This window comes from Caretta caretta, chromosome 2, assembly GCF_965140235.1.
Source record: "Caretta caretta isolate rCarCar2 chromosome 2, rCarCar1.hap1, whole genome shotgun sequence".
NCBI lineage: Eukaryota > Metazoa > Chordata > Testudines > Cheloniidae > Caretta > Caretta caretta.
In genome coordinates, this window is record NC_134207.1 from 79,540,573 (window position 1) to 79,554,392 (window position 13,820).

The following is a 13,820-nucleotide window of genomic DNA, read 5'->3' on the forward strand; positions in this document are numbered from 1 at the left end:
CCAAGTTGGGTGGGGCCCAGCCAGTACCTAGGAGACCAAGATGGTTCCAGAAGTTGAGTGTTCTGACTTCACAGCAGCCTGTCATGGTAAGGGTAATCCAACCATTTTCGGCAGCTGTCTTTAATACGTAAGCGGGCTTGACTACCACTCCTGTTGAACCTAAAAGACTGTTTGGCACATCCATTGGTTTTAATGATGTCTGTGATTGTCTTTGGATCTAAGGTTCACCTGCTGGCAGCTATTAGCATCTGTCACCATAACGATATCCGGATTTGCATACAAGGAATTGTGAATTCATACTCACTGTCATTACACAAAAAGAGAGACTCTATTTCATGGTCACTGATAGTCTCATACTCTACTTTGAATATATTCAATTTTTCAAAATGGCTATCCTGTATCACTTTTCGCTCTTTTATCATGTCTCCAGAATGCTACTTATTTTTTGTATTGCAGTAGCACCTAGAGGCCCCAATTAAGTGTAAATGACATTGTCCCTGCTTGAAGAGTTTACAATCTAAATAGACAAGACCAGCAAAGGGTGGAAGAAAGGAACAATTGTCTCCATTTTGCAGATGGGAACTGATTGATTTTGCCATAGGTCTCAGAGGGAGTCAGAGACCAAAGCAGGAATTGAATACTGATCTCCTGAGCCTCACTCCACTGCCTTAAATGCACACCAGTCACCCTCAATATTTTCACTTATGTAGTTTCTTGGCAACTCATAATTCCTAGCTCTGTTTGGGACTTTGGCCCCCAAGCTCATTTTCTGTCTTGTATACAAGAGTGCATTTGTTTTCTTGATGTGGTATCATATGATTTTCTTTTGAACAGAGCTTACCGCACAATCTTATGTCAGAGTTCTCATTTGTTATTGTGCAGTACCCATAGTGTCTCTTGCCCTGCATGCATCTGTGCACTCTCGTAGATTAAAGTTGCTCTTGTCCATGTTATCACTGCCTTGCCTCATCACTTTTCAACCCATCTTTAATGCTATTACAAATTATTTCTCTATAAAATGTCCCCACATAGGTATGAAGGCCATTTGAAAGTCTGTGACAAAAGGATCAGATGTCTCATGTGCTCTTTGTTTGCAAGTATTGAACACATGGTTTTGAAATGGGTATTTATCTTAAGGGTGCAACAATTTTCTAATATTTTGATTAGCACATTCACCGTGTTCACTCCCCCAACTTCAAAAGTGAATAAATTATGTTAATCCTGTTCTTCTGCACAGCGTGTGTGTGGCTTTGCAGCTTTTCTCGGCTGGAGTCTTTTTTTCTGCTGTGCTGATATATATTGAAATATTTTATCCGGCTTCTGCTGCATTTTCATACCTTCAAATCTTAACTGCTTGGGCGGATGAATTTCATCATCCACTAATATCCTTAGTCGACTATCTCATATCTGCTGTACTCCTTCACCTTTCCTAATTGTCACTTTCTCTTTTGAAGTCAATGTGAGACGATAATGTGTGCTGTCAGTGTACTCCTGGGGGCCAATTTTGGAGGGCCACATTGAATTGTAGCCACTACAGTGGCCATAGACTGTGCCAGAGTTTTCACTGGCCCCCTCAGAACCTGAATAGAGAAAGCACATGCTACACCTCCTCTGTCCCCATGAAGGTGCCTGCACCAGTGCAGGGATGATTCTACTCCTATATGCCTGCAGCTGTATCACCCAGTACAGCAATCTCCTCCAATCTCTCCAGCTAAACAGGGAGCTCAAGCCCCTTCCTCCAATCTGGAGAGACAGGATCTCAAGATCTTCAGTGGAAGACTTGACTAGAAGAACCCCAAAGGCTGGGTCTAGCTCCATTACTCTAGCCTGAATTATTGGGGGAGGGGCGGGGAAGGGGAGAACAATACTCAGGGATTCCAAAGGAAAAGAACTGGAGTACTTGTGGCACCTTAGAGACTAACAAATTTATTAGAGCATAAGCTTTCGTGGGCTACAGCCCACTTCATCAGATGCATAGAATGGAACATACAGTAAGCAGAAATATATACACATACAGAGAAGGTGGAAGTTGCCGTACAAGCTGTGACAGGCTAATTAGTTAAGATGAGCTATTATCAGCAGGAGAAAAAAACTTTTGTCGTGATGATCAAGATGGCCCATTTAGACAACTGACAAGAAGGTGTGAGGATACTTAACTTTAGGGAAATAGATTCAATCTGTGTATGACCCAGCCACTCCCAGTCTCTATTCAAACCCAAGTTAATGGTATCTAGTTTGCATATTAATTCAAGCTCAGCAGTTTCTCGTTGGAGTCTGCATAATCCAAAAGGCTGACAAAGGAGGTGCTGTCGTCATCATGAATAAGCTGGAATATGAACAAGAGGCTGCTCGGCAGCTCTCTAACTCCACATTCTACAGGCCATTATCCTCTGATCCCACTGAAGATTACCAAAAGAAACTGAACCATCTGCTCAAGAAACTCCCTGAAAAAGCACAGGAACAGATCTGTGCAGACACATGCTTAGAACCCCGACCTGGGGTATTCTATCTGCTTCCCAAGATCCATAAACCTGGGAATTCTGGACACCCCATCATCTCAAGCATTGGCACCCTGACAGCAGGATTGTCTGGCTATGTGGACTCTCTCCTCAGGCCCTACACTACCAGCACTCCCAGCTACCTTCGAGACACCACTGACTTCCTGAGGAAACTACAATCCATCGGTGATCTTCCAGAAAACACCATCCTGGCCACTATGGATGTAAAAGCCCTCGACACCAACATTCCACACAAAGATGGACTACAAGCCATCAGGAACAGTATCCCCGATAATGTCACGGCAAACCTGGTGGCTGACCTTTGTGACTTTGTCCTCACCCACAACTATTTCACATTTGGGGACAATATATACCTTCAAGTCAGCGGCACTGCTATCGGAACCCGCATGGCCCCACAGTATGCCAACATTTTTATGGCTGACTTAGAACAACGCTTCCTAAGCTTTCGTCTCCTAACACCCCTACTCTACTTGTGCTACATTGATGACATCTTCATCATCTGGACCCATGGAAAAGAAGTCCTTGAGGAATTCCACCATGATTTCAACCATTTGATGATGGCCTAAATGTGTGGACAATCAGTACTGAACCGATTAACACTGCTAGTAGCCTAATATTACTAACCTGGTATTAAGGCTGCTGGATATAAAGCTAAGGCCCTGATCATTTTTTGTAATTAAAGATCCCAAGGCACTTCTCTCAAGAGATAATCTCTGTATCCTGGTGGCATTCCAGCTTGAGTCAGATCCTCTCTCCTTAAAGTTTCCCCCGTGGTTTTAATTAGAGAAGTTACTCTTTCATACTTTCCTCCCTAAAATCTGATGTGCAGTGTTGCTGGTGCAGAATATCGGCTATGGTCCAGTTCCAGAGGTGGCTACATTTCAGTGTCATCTGAGCTTCTGTGTATACTGCCTGTGAGAACTATGGGATTAGTTTTGGGAAAATGTCAGTAGTGCTATGTTTTTCTTTAGATAAAGCCCCAGAAATTCTGATTTTTAACAAAACTATCTCAACCCCTGGAGGCTGGGGAAAAAACAAAACTGGAAACTTGGCCAGAACAGTCTCTCATGAAATTGCTGGTTTCCTTGCTTCTGGATTATCCATAAACAAATACAATTTACACTTTTTTTTTTGTATTTCCAATGCTGGAAGCACAACATATGTAATGCAGGTTCAAACATCTGTGCCCACACTTTAGTGTAAGAGTTTAAAATGGGTCCCTGCAGAAATGGTTAATCACAAAGGGGGTTTGCGGGTGAATTCTAATACACACTACTGCCTCCCCCATGGAAGTCTTGTGGGAGTAGCTCTCTCATATTTCTAGCCTGTTTGAGCTAACTGCTGTGTGGGTGGGAATGATTTCAGAAAAGAAGGCCAGAAACAGGAGAAGAAGAAGGCAGCAGAAATCTTTGGATATGAATGGAGAAAATTGCACAAACTGCATATATGGAGAGAGAGAGGCAAGAAGAAGAAACTCCTTTATTAGAGGTAGGAAACACTCTGCAAGGAGGTGAGAGAGGGCAGATGCCTTTACTCAAAACAAAACACAACCAGTTATTCCAGGCAGAAGTCATTTGCTGTGGCACCTGTTCTTCTATTGGGCCACTCTCTGAACTGCTGTGCTGTGGTACATGCAGCTGCTGCTGCCAAGTCCCTAATTTAGGGAACCCACTGTGCATCTGAGCCTGAAATGCTTGGGGGAAAGGACAATTCAGCTTCATTTTGTAGGAGACAGCACTCTAGCTGTACCACCTGCTGCACATTTCCGGACAGTCCTTCCTAAGAGACATCTAAAGAAATGAAGCAGTCATGGGTTGAGTGAAATGGTTGTGTCATATATTAGATGCTCGCTAAGAGGTTGAAATCAAATGGTGGCAATACATGGTCACTGTTTAGCATGGAAATAGGTTGAATAGCTGGTTCCCTAGAATCCATGGATTGGCATTTTCCTTATATTTAAAGATTTGGAAGAGGAGGCGAGGAGTAAGATGGCAAAGTGTGTGGATGATACAGAATTGCTTAGTTTAGACAAGGTAGTCAGTAAGAAACCCAGTCAGGGACAAATCATAACCTGAGGCATGTGCTCCCCAGCATGGGCTACTTGCAATGTGGGTCATAGCAAAAGCATGGAGTTCAGCATCGGTGGGGTTGCTGGTTCCTCTCCCAGGTGTGTAGACGGGAGAGTGGGCAGGCAGAGTTGTAGATCCTTGACTCCACGCTCCAACTGGAGCTGGTGAGGAATTTTTCAACTAAAATTTTTCTTGTAGGAAATGCCGATTTGTTGAAACCAAAACTCTGTGTGGAAACACATCAGGTTAACGGAAACTTTAATCAGGAAGGTTCCTCAAGTCTAAAATGAAATTTCTTGTCAAAATGAGAGAGACCAACCCCCCCAGAATAACCAATAGCTTGGTTATCTGGGCATCTGGGATGTGGGAGTCCCTCACTTAATCTCTCCTGTTGGAGCTGTTTTACTTTGTATAAATTAAATATTCATTGGGCCAGAGAGAGAGACTGATTGACTCTGATTTAGGCAGAGCAGGGACTTGAAGTTGGGTCTCCTACATCCCAGGTGAGAGCCCGAGTTGGTATTCTGGAGCAGGTTGGTTAATCTCTCTCTGTTTTTTGTGAACATTTTTGAAAAGTCTTGGTTTTGCTCCGACATGGAATGAAAACAAATTTTGAAAGCTGCAGAAGTTTTTTTGAATTCTTGTTTGCTGCCCAGCCCTATCCCAAATGTGCTTGTTACCATAGCTGAGTTGGAGTGGAAGTGGATATCAGCTGTGGCAGGATAAGGGCTGGAGGAACTACAGACTGAATTGTGGCTGAGGCACAATTTGGATTCTGGTCTTCTGGAGCAGCGCAACTAAGAGCTCATCTGCGCACTGTGTTAGTCCGCACCAGTGGGGTGTAAATTTTAATCTGCACCAGCACGCCGTGCACTAACTGGCCATTGTGCACCTTGCTGGCATGCACTAAAAGTTCCCTAGTGCTCATTAACGTAGCACTGTTTGAAATGGGACTATGTTAACGTGCATTTAGGGGACTTTTAGTGCATGCCTGCAGGGTCCACATGGCCAGTTAATGCATGATACGCTGGTGCAGACTAATGCACTGTGTAGACAAGCCCATGAGTCTTATTCAGGACTTTTGGTAACTTCATGATCTAGCCCTTAGGATGGGGAAGACAGTGAGGAATTCTAGAAGTACTGAACAAAACTAGGCAGTGGGCAAAATGCTGGCAGATGAAATTCAGTGTAAACAAATATAAGATAATACAGATTAGAGGGAAATGCACTTTTATACTGATCAGTTCTAAATTAACTGTAAGCATTCAGTAGATAGATTTAGGCCTCATTTTGGACAGCTAAGTGAAAACTCCTGCTGGGTAGTTTTAAAAACCCAAACGTTTAGTTTGTATTAAAACCTACCGAGAGCCAGTAGCCTACTGGTCATCACAATCACTGTCAAATGTATGTTCGGATAATATTTAAGGAATTAGGTATCCGTACGAAAAATTATGTTCTTAAGGCAAGTAATCAGGAGGTGACAGGTCTGAGACAGGTTCCTTTCAAACAAGAGGTAAAGATGCTTATCTCTGTGGCTAGTCACATGTGTAGTGGGCATTGTATGTCTCACAATTAATGCCTGTCTGCATACTGAGCCAAATGCTAATCAAAATTAAGCAAAATCTTCAAGAGAGGAAATTGACAGGTAGAAATAAACAGCAGGAGGGGATCCTATTTATGGAGTAAAGACAGTGCATTATTGGGGTATGTCTGAGGGTGCAGAGGTACACCCTGGATCCTTCACTGAGGAGGCAAGCTAACAGCATATTTGACTTATGAACAGAGGATCACAGACAAGCCTGGCTGTAAAACACTGGAAGGATGTGGGTGAGCATTGCTTTGCAAGACATGAAAGTATCCAATTAAGTAAGTTTAGGTTCTAGAATGTGTGTAATCACTTTATTTTATATATAACCATTTCTTTCCAATACATCTACTTGCTATCACTTGGGTCTGTATACTTTGTTAAACAAACGTTTACTTGTTTTCACTATACACATATCTGAGTGTTGTTTGTCCAGCGGAGAGGTGATCTGAGGTGAAAGTGGTAAGCTGGGGTGTGCTGCTTCTTTGGAACCAGCAAATCTGTGAGTGCTGTGAGTGCCCAGTGCCTACAGGGCTGCACATTCCAAGGTGACGCTAGGAGGTCTCTGGAATTGGAATTTGCCAGTACTAACCAGCAGAGAGAGAGAGCAGGCCCTACACAGGCCTAGAGGGGAGTGCTTGTGTTTCCTGTGGCTATTGGAGTTGGGGAACTGACCCTGGCAGGCACAGACCAGGTTTACTCACCTTAAAGGCAAATGGTCGCCAGGTGCCTCACAACACTGAGGACCCCTGGGAAGCATCCCATTAAACTAAGGCCCATATATTAGAGCACTGATGGCAGCAGAAGCCTCCTCCTCATGCATTCAGGGAGTGTGTAACATAAACCACATCACACAAACATTACTGTGCAGTGGCTGATGCTAGATCATGTTATGAATATGGGGAATAAAAATACCTTCATTTTACAGAGTGTTTTTCATCCACAATGCTCAAAATGCTCTATAAGACAAGTAGCATTAACCCCATTTTACAGATGGGGAAACTGAGGCATAATGATTTGACCAAGGTCACCCCCCAGTCCAGTGGCAGAGCCAAAAATAGAACCGAGGTTTCCTGAGTCCTGATCCAGTGCCCCAGTCCCTGAGTCCCACTAGTCAGGAGAATAGCTACAGTCACTTTTTGCAAGTGAGCAGATTTAAGCTAGCAAATATATAAGCAGTAAGAATATTCAAACCATTATATGCAGTCCTTAAAACTTATTAGCTCTTCCATACTTTTGTATGGCTCTGGTTTTATTTTTTAATTTAAACACTTTTAGCATTTTGTTTCTCACACTGGGAACTTTAAGTTACAGTTACGGTGTTGATCCAGGACACACCACATGATCCATTGTCTACAGCCAAGCTCTAAGATACAACCGCATTTGCTCCAATCCCTCAGACAGAGACAAACACCTACAAGATCTCTATCAAGCATTCTTAAAACTACAATACCCACCTGCTGAAGTGAAAAAACAGATTGACAGAGCCAGAAGAGTACCCAGAAGTCACCTACTGCAGGACAGACCCAACAAAGAAAATAACAGAACACCACGAGCTGTCACCTTCAGCCCCCAACTAAAACCTCTCCAGCGCATCATCAAAGATTTACAACCTATCCTGAAAAATGATCCCTCACTCTCACAGATCTTGGGAGACAGACCAGTCCTTGCTTACAGACAGTCCCCCAACTTGAAGCAAATACTCACCAGCAACCACACAACAAAAACACTAACTCAGGAACCTATCCTTGCAACAAAGCCCAATGCCAACTCTGTCCACATATTTATTCAAGTGACACCATCATAGGACCTAATCACATTAGCCACGCCATCAGGGGCACGTTCACCTGCACATCTACCAATGTGATATATGCCATCATGTGCCAGAAATGCCCCTCTGCCATGTACATTGGCCAAACCGGACAGTCTCTACGCAAAAGAATAAGTGGACACACATCTGACATCAGGAATCATAACGTTCAAAAACCGGTAGAAGCACACTTCAACCTCTCTGGCCACTCAGTAAAAGATTTAAGGGTGGCAATTTTGCAACAGAAAAGCTTCAAAATCAGACTCCAACGAGAAACTGCTGAGCTTGAATTAATGTGCAAACTAGATACCATTAACTTGGGTTTGAATAGAGACTGGGAGCGGCTGGGTCATAACACATATTGAATCTATTTCCCTAAAGTTAAGTATCCTCACACCTTCCTGTCAGCTGTCTAAATGGGCCATCTTGATGATCACTAAAGTTTTTTTCTCCTGCTGATAATAGCTCATCTTAACTGATTAGCCTCTCACACTTTATACGGTAACTTCCAACTTATCTGCATGTGTGTGCGTATACATATATATCTCTTACTCTATGTTCCATTCTATGCATCCGATGAAGTAGCCCACGAAAGCTTATGCTCTAATAAATTTGTTAGTCTCTCAGGTGCCACAAGTACTCCTGTTCTTTGTGTCGAAGAATTACACAAGAGCTGAAATGCAGACTGCTACCAGAGACTGCAGAGCACGTGGTATTTTGCAAATGAAGCCTGCAAGATTTGTGTACAAGTATGAGCACATTCCTACTCCAGGCACTGTAGTTAATGAATCAGATGATGACTATAATACATTATATTGTCTGTCAGAGGTTAATTGCTCTTGCCCTCTTTGTCTTTTCTCCATATGGAGCACAGCCTTTTCCTTCTCCTTCACTCCTGCCAAGTGACAACTGTTGTTGAAAACAGCTTGGTGGTTTGTTACCCTGTATCAGGTGTGCCATACACTGTCTGTCCAGCATAACCTGCAGGCATTTGGAGATAGCAACATGGTGTGTTCCAGTTTGGATGCATTATACACTGTCCAGATGTTAACTCTTCCTGCCCTCTTAGTCTTTCTCCTCTGGGGTGCCCAGCTCTCTTTTTCCTTTCTCTCTCTCCTGATGCAAGTGACACCACCTGTGTCAGCAGCCGTAGGGTTCATCCTGTACATCAAGTATTGTAGCGGAACACTAGTGGCTTCGTACTTGAGGTTGCATTTTGACTTGCACTCACCACGATAAATCAAGAGTATTATCTACGTTGCTGTAATGCCCAGATTGTACTAGATGCTCTACAGAGGTACAGGAAGGATCAGCCTCTGCCCCGAAGAGCTTACAATTTAAAAAGACAAATAGATAACCAGACCTATGTGGGGGAAGTGAACGTGATACAATGTATATAATAACTAGGGCTGTTGATTAATTGCAGTTAACTCACATAATTAACTCAAAAATTAACTGTAATTAAAAGAATTAATTGTGATTAATCACACTGTTAAACAATAGAATACCAATTGAAATGTATTAAATATTTTTGGATATTTTTCTACTTTTCAAATATATTGATTTCTATTACAGCACAGAATACAAAGTGTACAGTGCTCACTTTCTATCATTATTTTTATAACAAATATTTGCACTATAAAAATGGTAAACAAAAGAAATAGTATTTTTCAATTCACCTCGTACAAGTACTGTAGTGCAATCTCTTTATCATGAAAGTGTAACTTACACTGTAGATTTTTTTTGTTACATAAAAACTGCACTCAAAAACAAAACAATGTAAAACTTTAAAGCCTACAAGACTACTCAGTCCTATTTCTTGTTCAGCCAATTGCTAAGACAAACAAGTTTGTTTACATTTACAGGCGATACTGCTGACTGCTTCTTATTTACAATGCTATCTGAAAGTGAGGACAGGCATTCACATGGCACTTTTGTAGCTGGCATTGCAAGGTATTTACGTGCCAGATATGCTAAACATTCATATGTCCCTTCATGCTTCGGCCACCATTCCAGAGGACATGCTTCTGTGCTGATGATGCTCATTTAAAAAATAATGCGTTAATTAAATTTGTGACTGAACTCCTTGGGGGAGAATTGTATGTCTCCAGTTCTGTTTTACCCACATTCTGCCATATATTTCATGTTATAGCAGTCTTGGATGATGACCCAGCACATCTTCATTTTCAGAACACTTTCACAGCAGATTTGACAAAACACAAAGAAGGTACCAATGTGAGATTTCTAAGGATAGATACAGCCCTCGACCCAAGGTTTAAGAATCTGAAGCGCCTTCCAAAATCTGAGACTGATGAGGTGTGGAGAATGCTTTCAGGTGTCTTAAAAGAGCAACACTCTGAAGCGGAAACTACAGAACCCAAACCACCAAAAAAGAAAATCAACCTTCTGCTGGTGGCATCTGACTCAGATGGTGAAAATGAACATGCATCGGTCTGCACTGCTTTGGATTGTTATCAAGCAGAACCCATCAGCAGCATGGACATGTATTCTGGAATGGTGGTTGAAGCATGAAGGGACATATGAATTTTTAGTGCATCTGGCACTTAAATATCTTGCGATGTTGGCTACAACAGCGCCACGAGAATGCCTGTTCTCACTTTCAAGTAACATTGTAAACAAGATATGGGAAACATTATCTCCTGCGAATTGTAACCAAACTTGTTTGTCTGAGTGATTGGCTGAAGTAGGACTGAGTGGACTTGTAGATTCTAAAGTTTTACATTGTTTTATTTTTGAATGCAGTTACAAATGTAGAATTATGTACAAAAAGTAAGTTTAAGTTTCATTATAAAGAGATTGCACTACAGTACTTGTATTAGGTAAACTGAAATATAGTATTTCTTTTGTTTATTTACAGTGCAAATATTTGTAATAAAAATAAATATAAATTGAGCACTGTACACTTTGTATTCTGTGTTGTAATTGAAATCAATATATTTGAAAATGTAGAAAACATCCAAAAATATTTAAATAAATGGTATTCTATTATTGTTTAACGGCGCGATTAATCGCGATTAATTTTTTAATCACTTAACAGCCCTAATAATAATAAGCAACAGCTTATTATTTTGATCTGTCTATATAACTGAATCCCATCTATCTTCCACCTAGGCATTATTAGGGAGCGGATTTCTTGTGGGCATTGTGGCAGTAGAGGGTCCTGAGAAGGATGTGAATGAGGAAAGAATGAAGAAATAAATGAGAGCCAGAAGACCAGCTCTGGTGTTCTGTGGAAGAAACCATCAAGGTGGTGGGAGGAGGAGACATATTGGACCCCGAAGCTGGGATAATGAAGCAGAGAGGGTAGGAGGCAATGTGATGAGACCGGGGGCAGATAAGTAGGTGAGACACAATTATGCAGGTCCTTGAAAGACAATAGGTATGAACTTGAACTGGTGGAGAAGGGGGAGTTAGTGGAGGGTGATGTAGTCAGATCTATAATAACACAATGATAGACAAGGAAGGTGATCTAAGCAACTACATTTTGCATAGACTGGTGGCGAAGAGTTGTGCGTGTCAGGGAGTCTGGCAGGGTTTAACAAACTGTGAGGTTTATTTTGAGTTTCAGGTCCACCAAAGTTAGAAATTCCAAGTTAACATCAAGAAGACCCAAAGATTTCACCCAGTTCCACTTTCGCCCCTCATGGGGCAAGAAGATGACTCGTTCTCTGTGCCCATTTAGTCATCTCTGCTTTGGGACTTCCAACAGGTGTCAGCCAGTTGTGAGAGTGACACACTTCTGTCCACTGGGAAGTGGGATTAAAAACTCAATTACAGGCCACTAAGCTACTGTTCAAATTTCCACCACTCCTCCAAAGGAGCAGAGGAAGATTGCTGAAGCAAGTTTCACAGAAACTGGTGCCGGGGGCAGAGGTGCACCTGTGGTAAGTGTGGTTCAGTGATGTCACTGACTGGATGGGATGCAGTATGACGTGTTTCTCCAGGCTGTGTGAAGACCACAAAACTGAGGAAGATTGCTGGCCAATGACTCTTGTGTGTTGTGTGTTCAGTGTGATGTGCCTCTGTGGTGTTCTGCAGTCTGAAACAATGTATATATGTCAGCAATTGTTGGGTATCCGCTTTTGATACCCAGTGACGTTGGTTGTGCTCGAATACAAAAGAGAGGTGAAATATTCAGTATTCCACTACCAGCCTATACCCCAAACAAGCTTTTGAGGAACATGAGTTTGGAAGTCTTTAGTATAAGCCAAGCATAAAATAGGTATTTTACAGCAAGTGTCTGATCCAAAGCCTATTTAAATGAATGAAGTAAATGGAAAGATGCCTCTTGTCTTCATAACTATCAGCGATGGTGATTAGTTTGGATATGTGTTACTATGCGGGCCAAGTTAGTACTTTAATCCTTATGCACCACTTACTGCCACTAGCCCTCAGCTTTACATCTGGAGTAGCAGCACAGGGAGGTTACTGAGAAGAAGACAGCTTCTTCCTCATGCCTCAGAAACTGCTTCTGCTGTTCCTCTGATCCCTTTACTACCACACAGCACTCTCAGGAGATAATTTTATTGGTTTTATGAGTAAAACGGTCACATTCCATTATATTTATCCAGTTAACTCCCTCCTCTTTCCTCTCAAACCTGCCTTAAATGAGGAAAGGTTATAAAATTGATCAATTTTTTTCCCCAAGAGGATATAAATACTGTCATTTTTAAGGGTGATAAGAGGATTGTGTGCTAGAGGAAGATCTCTTTACTCCCAACCATTTTTTGTAGCCATAGACTTTAGAAAGGGGAGTCACAGCAAGGGAGGGGAAAAAAGACCCTAAAACAACTTACAATCTTTTACATTTCTATTTTTATGCATTTACTTTGAGATATCTGGGGTTGGTGGTCTTTCCTGACTGCATCTGAAGTGAATATTACATCAAACAGCCCAGCACAGCAGTGATCTCGCAGCACTGTCTGATATTCCCTCTGTGCACCACGTGGGGGGAGACTTCATTTCATGCATCATTCATAAACTCACTGCTGGGATTCCACAAGTCCTACATCCCCCATTCCTACTGCAATGGCTTAACACAAAAAAGATAACCATATACTCTTCTTTTGTGGATGTTGGTCAGAGATACCATAGCATACAAGGTAAAGAGGAACTGTGGATTATTTGGTTGGTTGGTTGCTTGAAAGTTTTGCTCAGGCACATTGTGTACTGTCTTGCAGGAATACTTCACAAATGTGCTGACAGAGGAGTCTCTTGTACCCTCAACACAAAGTGCAGGAGAAAACAAAATCTGTTTTGGGGTGTGAAAAGAGGCTGCTTGAGAATTTCAGTGATAAACTTAAATCTTACAGTCAGTCAAAACCGTTTATTTTACCAAGTAAAATCCATACATTATAACTTTCTCTCCCTCAAATCTAGCATAGGACTGCGTTCTCTGCATTTACCAGACTACTTTCTGTCTCCTTTCCCTCCTCGTCTCTCAACAGTCGGTGGTAGATCCTTCTCCCATATTCCTTCCACCATCTGGAGCAGCCTTTCTTTCACTAATTGGCTCTTTCACTATCCCATCTCAAGAGACATCTGTTCTCCCTGGCCTATGCTTCCTTTTCTAATAGAATAATTAACTTTTACCCCTTGATCGTTCTCCATTTCCCTTATCAGAGATGAGGTCTCTGAAACTTGGCTGTTTTTCCCATCTTTCACTTCTGCCCTACCATAGGTTCAGGTGTTTTCTGCATGGCTCATAGTAACCAAGTACATTTGTGTTTGTGAGCATAGATTGTAACCTGCTGGGCAATGTTCTCTCGTGTTCTGTGGGAATGATGGTGTATAAAATCTATTGTAATTGTTTGTAT